Below are 6,267 nucleotides of genomic sequence, written 5' to 3' on the forward strand. Positions count from 1 at the left end.
GGTGGGCATTCTCCATGACACAACACGTGAGGGGAACATCAAGCAAGCTACATCCCTGCCTTTTGCCAAGCCACCTTGACTCCAAACTTCTCACAGCAGCGATCAAAGGGGAACTACAGCAGAAGAAGACCCAGGACAGGTAATTAATGATTATTAATTACTGATAATATTTCTTTGGTATACATCGATGCTTTAAAAATAGATCAATAGGGAAGGGGCACAGACAGATAGCAGATAGGCCATACTGGGGGGGCAAGGAGGGGGTACATAGTGCTGTGCGTAAGGTATTAGTAGTGGCACCCCAGTCCGCGACAGCACCAGTCATCTGCTCAACCCTGCAGCGCCGAGCATGATAAGGATGGTTACAGATAGATAAGATAACTGTGAATAGATAATATTAGAGTTAAGACAAGATCTTTAGCATGCTCGACGTTGCACCTTTATCTTTTCTAAGTATCAATGTCTGCCAGGAACATATTATCACGCTTCTCTCTTTTTCCAGGTGGGCATTCTCCATGACACAACACGTGACGGGAAGATCAAGCAAGATACATCCCTGCCTTTTGCCAAGCCACCTTGACTCCAAACTTTTCACGGCAACGATCAAAGGGGAACTACAGCAGAAGAAGACCCAGGACAGGTAATTAATGATTATTACTTACTGATAATATTTCTTTGGTATACATTGATGCTTTAAAAATAGAGCAATAGAGAAGGGGCACAGACAGATAGCAGATAGGCCATACTGGGGGGCAAGGAGGGGGTACATAGTGCTGTGCTTAAGGTATTAGTAGTGGCACCCCTGTCCGCCACAGCACCAGTCACCTGCTCACCCCTGCAGCGCCGAGCATGATAAGGATGGTTACAGATAGATAAGATAACTGTGAATAGATAATATTAGAGTTAAGACAACATCATTAGCATGCTCGACGTTGCACCTTTGTCTTTTCTAAGTATCAATGTCTGCCAGGAACATATTATCACGCTACTCTCTTTTTCCAGGTGGGCATTCTCCATGACACAACACGTGAGGGGAACATCAAGCAAGCTACATCCCTGCCTTTTGCCAAGCCACCTTGACTCCAAACTTCTCACAGCAACGATCAAAGGGGAACTACAGCAGAAGAAGACCCAGGACAGGTAATTAATGATTATTAATTACTGATAATATTTCTTTGGTATACATCGATGCTTTAAAAATAGAGCAATAGAGAAGGGGCACAGACAGATAGCAGATAGGCCATACTGGGGGGCAAGGAGGGGGTACATAGTGCTGTGCTTAAGGTGTTAGTAGTGGCACCCCAGTCCGCCACAGCACCAGTCACCTGCTCACCCCTGCAGCGCCGAGCATGATAAGGATGGTTACAGATAGATAAGATAACTGTGAATAGATAATATTAGAGTTAAGACAAGATCTTTAGCATGCTCGACGTTGCACCTTTGTCTTTTCTAAGTATCAATGTTTGCCAGGAACATATTATCACGCTTCTCTCTTTTTCCAGGTGGGCATTCTCCATGACACAACACGTGTCGGGAAGATCAAGCAAGATACATCCCTGCCTTTTGCCAAGCCACCTTGACTCCAAACTTTTCACGGCAACGATCAAAGGGGAACTACAGCAGAAGAAGACCCAGGACAGGTAATTAATGATTATTACTTACTGATAATATTTCTTTGGTATACATTGATGCTTTAAAAATAGTCCAATAGGGAAGGGGCACAGACAGATGGCAGATAGGCCATACCGGGGTGCAAGGAGGGGGTACGTAGTGCGGTGCGTAAGGTATTAGTAGTGGCACCCCAGTCCGCCACAGCACCAATCACCTGCTGACCCCTGCAGCGCCGAGCATGATAAAGATGGTTATAGATAGAATAACTGTAAATAGATAATATTAGAGTTAAGACAAGATCATTAGCCTGCTCGACGTTGCACCTTTGTCTTTTCTAAGTATCAATGTCTGCCAGGAACATATTATCACGCTTCTCTCTTTTTCCAGGTGGGCATTCTCCATGACACAACTTGTGAGGGGAACATCAAGCAAGATACATCCCTGCCTTTTGCCAAGCCAACTTGACTTCAAACTTCTCATGGCAACGATCGAAGGGGAACTACAGCAGAAGACCCAGGACAGGTAATTAATGATTATTAATTACTGATAATATTTCTTTGGTATACATCGATTCTTTAAAAATAGGGAAGGGGCACAGACATATAGCAGATAGGCCATACTGGGGGGCAAGGAGGGGGTTAGGGGTACATAGTGCTGTGCGTAAGGTATTAGTAGTGGAACCCCAGTCCGCCACAACACCAGTCACCTGCTCACCCCTGCAGCGCCGAGCATGATAAGGATGGTTATAGATACATAAGATAGATAACTGTAAATAGATAATATTAGAGTTAAGACAAGATCATTAGCATACTCGACGTTGCAACTTTGTCTTTTCTAAGTATCAATGTCTGCCAGGAACATATTATCACGCTACTCTCTTTTTCCAGGTGGGCATTCTCCATGACACAACACGTGAGGGGAACATCAAGCAAGCTACATCCCTGCCTTTTGCCAAGCCACCTTGACTCCAAACTTCTCACAGCAACGATCAAAGGGGAACTACAGCAGAAGAAGACCCAGGACAGGTAATTAATGATTATTAATTACTGATAATATTTCTTTGGTATACATCGATGCTTTAAAAATAGATCAATAGGGAAGGGGCACAGACAGATAGCAGATAGGCCATACTGGGGGGGCAAGGAGGGGGTACATAGTGCTGTGCGTAAGGTATTAGTAGTGGCACCCCAGTCCGCCACAGCACCAGTCACCTGCTCAACCCTGCAGCGCCGAGCATGATAAGGATGGTTACAGATAGATAAGATAACTGTGAATAGATAATATTAGAGTTAAGACAAGATCTTTAGCATGCTCGACGTTGCACCTTTGTCTTTTCTAAGTATCAATGTCTGCCAGGAACATATTATCACGCTTCTCTCTTTTTCCAGGTGGGCATTCTCCATGACACAACACGTGAGGGGAACATCAAGCAAGCTACATCCCTGCCTTTTGCCAAGCCACCTTGACTCCAAACTTCTCACAGCAACGATCAAAGGGGAACTACAGCAGAAGAAGACCCAGGACAGGTAATTAATGATTATTAATTACTGATAATATTTCTTTGGTATACATCGATGCTTTAAAAATAGATCAATAGGGAAGGTGCACAGACAGATAGCAGATAGGCCATACTGGGGGGGCAAGGAGGGGGTACATAGTGCTGTGCGTAAGGTATTAGTAGTGGCACCCCAGTCCGCCACAGCACCAGTCACCTGCTCAACCCTGCAGCGCCGAGCATGATAAGGATGGTTACAGATAGATAAGATAACTGTGAATAGATAATATTAGAGTTAAGACAAGATCTTTAGCATGCTCGACGTTGCACCTTTGTCTTTTCTAAGTATCAATGTCTGCCAGGAACATATTATCACGCTTCTCTCTTTCTTTTTCATCCACTAGGGGTCACTGGAGTACTCTTGGGATATGGGCGGCGTAGCAGAACAAAGGCACTGAATATTTAAATTTAGAACTCTCCACCCCTCCATATCCCTAGAGTACCTCAGTGTACGAACCCAGTGTTTTTTCTGTGCTCAAAGCACTAACATCGGCTTGTGGGATTCCCACACTTGTTGGAAGATTTTATTAATTTTTCATTTTTATTTTTAATTTTTTTTTTAAGAGCACATCCCTTCCCAGTTTCAAGAAAGACATGGGTCCGGGATAGTGCCGCTGCACGGGCAGCGCATGGCGTGTCGGTCCTCACAAAGAGCACCCTCACAGCCACAGACAGCCCACTGCTCCTGAAAAGAGCAGCCAGGACTAGAGAGCTGGACGGAGCTTGCACAGAAGAAGCCCCGTCGCAGCCATAGATCACTGGAAGCTGACTGAAAGCTGGACGGAGCTTACACATAGAAGCCCCGTCGCAGCCAGGACTACAGAGCTGGACGGAGCTTACACATAGAAGCCCCGTCGCAGCCAAGACTACAGAGCTGGACGGAGCTTACACAGAAGAAGCCCCGTCACAGCCATGAGTCACATCACTGAAGCTGGACGGAGCTTACACATAAGAAGCCCCGTCGCAGCCATGATCAGGAGCAAGCAAGGTAGGCTGGGGAACGGGGCGGTCAGCGCAGGCTGCCGCCCTGCTATGTTGGGGTTAATATGCTGCCTCGCCGCTCATACGCCGCCAAGCCCAGCCGCTACGTCTAACACAGATAACAGAGACGGTGACATCAAGCCGCCCGTCCCAGCGCTCCGTTCGGCCGCCCAGCCCCGTCCGGCCGCACAGCAGGGGGGAAGCCATACTCAGTCTTAGTATGACCGCCGCTCCGGCACCTTCCATCCACAAGTGCTAGTGCAGGCCTCCCGCAGAGAGTTCGGCCGCCCAGCTACGTCCGGCCGCCCAGCTACGTCCGGCCGCAGCTCCCTCAGTCTCAGTACAGAGACGGTGACATGCCAGTGCAGGCTTCCCGCAGACAAGGGGAAGAGGCACGGTGGAAGCTGGCGGATCAAATATATCAACAGCAGGGTATATATATATATATATCACAGGTATTTATAAGGTATTGTACCTGTCCTGGCAGTAATAGGCTATTGAATCTATATTACTGTCTGTGAATAGGCTATGGAGCCTATATATTAATGGCTGTTATTAACACTGTAAATAGGCTAGGGAGCCTATATTAAGGTCGGTGGTATCACTGTATAATAGGCTATTGAGCCTATATTAATGCTGTATAAATATATTAATGTATGTAATTATCATAGGCTATGAGCTTAGATATATTTATTCATAGAGCATGTGTTGTACCCGGCCTGTGATTATACTGTATAATATATTAACACGGAAACAATTGTAATTTGTTCTGTGATTATCAGGGTCAGCATGGCAAAGGGGCCATTTTAACCATGCTTCCTGTTGTTTTCCAGTGTGTAATTCTGGAACATTCCTGCCCTACATCTCTAAGCCACCAGAGGCGCAGGGGTGTTAGTGGGAATTTGGTTCGGGTTTCACATGCCCATGTGAACTGCTTTTCACATAAGAATACTCTTGTTTCTCTTCAGAGCGAATAAGTCTTTCGCCTTTTACTAAAGATTTCCGTAGAGAGGAACAACCATGAGTTTCATATACAATAAAATATATATATGACACATAATAACTTCAATAAGTCGTGCAAGTGTCTGTCCGTTGCCTATTGTGGTGTCTGTCTGCATAGCGAGTAAGGCTCTAGCGCAGACTAAAAATAATTTTAAAAATCCTATAAGCATGGGCAATTCAAATTAAAAGAGCGGTAACATCGGAGTCTCGGAAGTACTCCGTACTCCGCCTGCTCTAACAAAAGACAGTCTTTCCAAAGGGCCAATTTCCCTTTGGGTACCAGGGTGTTTATTTAACTGGTCTTATAATTTAATGCACGATTCTATGTCAGATCTCACACCGATAACTACGAGTGAGAAGGGTACATTAGACCAGCACTCAGATAGTGCGGGGTTGTTGACGTACATTGCTAAATCCCAGTGAGTCAATGTCTCCATTTTTACAAAGACTGAGTAGACTTTGACCACTATTTAATCGTTTCCAAAATGACGCGATCCGCCATTGGTAAATGCGTCTGTGTCAAACATTATAAAGACCCAAGATACATTTGGGTCACTAGACTCTATGTATGCAAACAATGAGATAACTGTTAAAAGAAGCTGCAGAGTATATCTGTAAAGCTTCTACTAACGCCGGTTACTTCGATTCTCACTTTTCATCGTCGCTAGTTTCAGCACGACAAGGCCAGAGCTTGTTTGGTCCTAAATTTGATATTCAGCCATTACCGCATTCAGTATCAAAACGGAAATACTTGTGCCGGCGTTTAGTCCCTTTAGACTTCAGTTTTTTCCAGGCGGTGGTACAAGACAGTCACGCCTTGTAACGACAGGACGCTACAGTCAGCAAGCCAGTGGTTTGATGACCTCTTTTCCAATTGTGGAAGCGCGTCTTTACATGTTACATTTGCGGGGGTTCCAGACTTCAACTCATGGATGTCTCAGCTATTTACAGATTAAAGGACAAGACTGCCTCTGTCGAACGGTTTGGCAGGTTGCCATTTAGTCTCTGCTGGTTTTCAGCTGTCTTTATAATCCAGGCAGTAGTACACCAACAGAGTCAGGGTTACTTATTCCCCTCTGTTTGAGCAAAACCAGACAGCTCCGTCGCAATCTCAATCA

The 6,267-nt window shown here is 45.4% G+C and overlaps 1 non-coding gene across 1 annotated transcript; it reads left to right on the top strand.

Annotated features, from left to right (window-relative positions):
- The first annotated feature begins 5,095 nt into the window (after nucleotides 1-5,095).
- LOC135039829 (U5 spliceosomal RNA) lies at nucleotides 5,096-5,208 on the top strand. Its single transcript, XR_010233819.1, has one exon. It is a non-coding gene; the product is annotated as a U5 spliceosomal RNA (small nuclear RNA).
- Nucleotides 5,209-6,267: the final 1,059 nt, after the last annotated feature.

This window comes from Pseudophryne corroboree, unplaced genomic scaffold, assembly GCF_028390025.1.
Source record: "Pseudophryne corroboree isolate aPseCor3 unplaced genomic scaffold, aPseCor3.hap2 scaffold_712, whole genome shotgun sequence".
NCBI lineage: Eukaryota > Metazoa > Chordata > Amphibia > Anura > Myobatrachidae > Pseudophryne > Pseudophryne corroboree.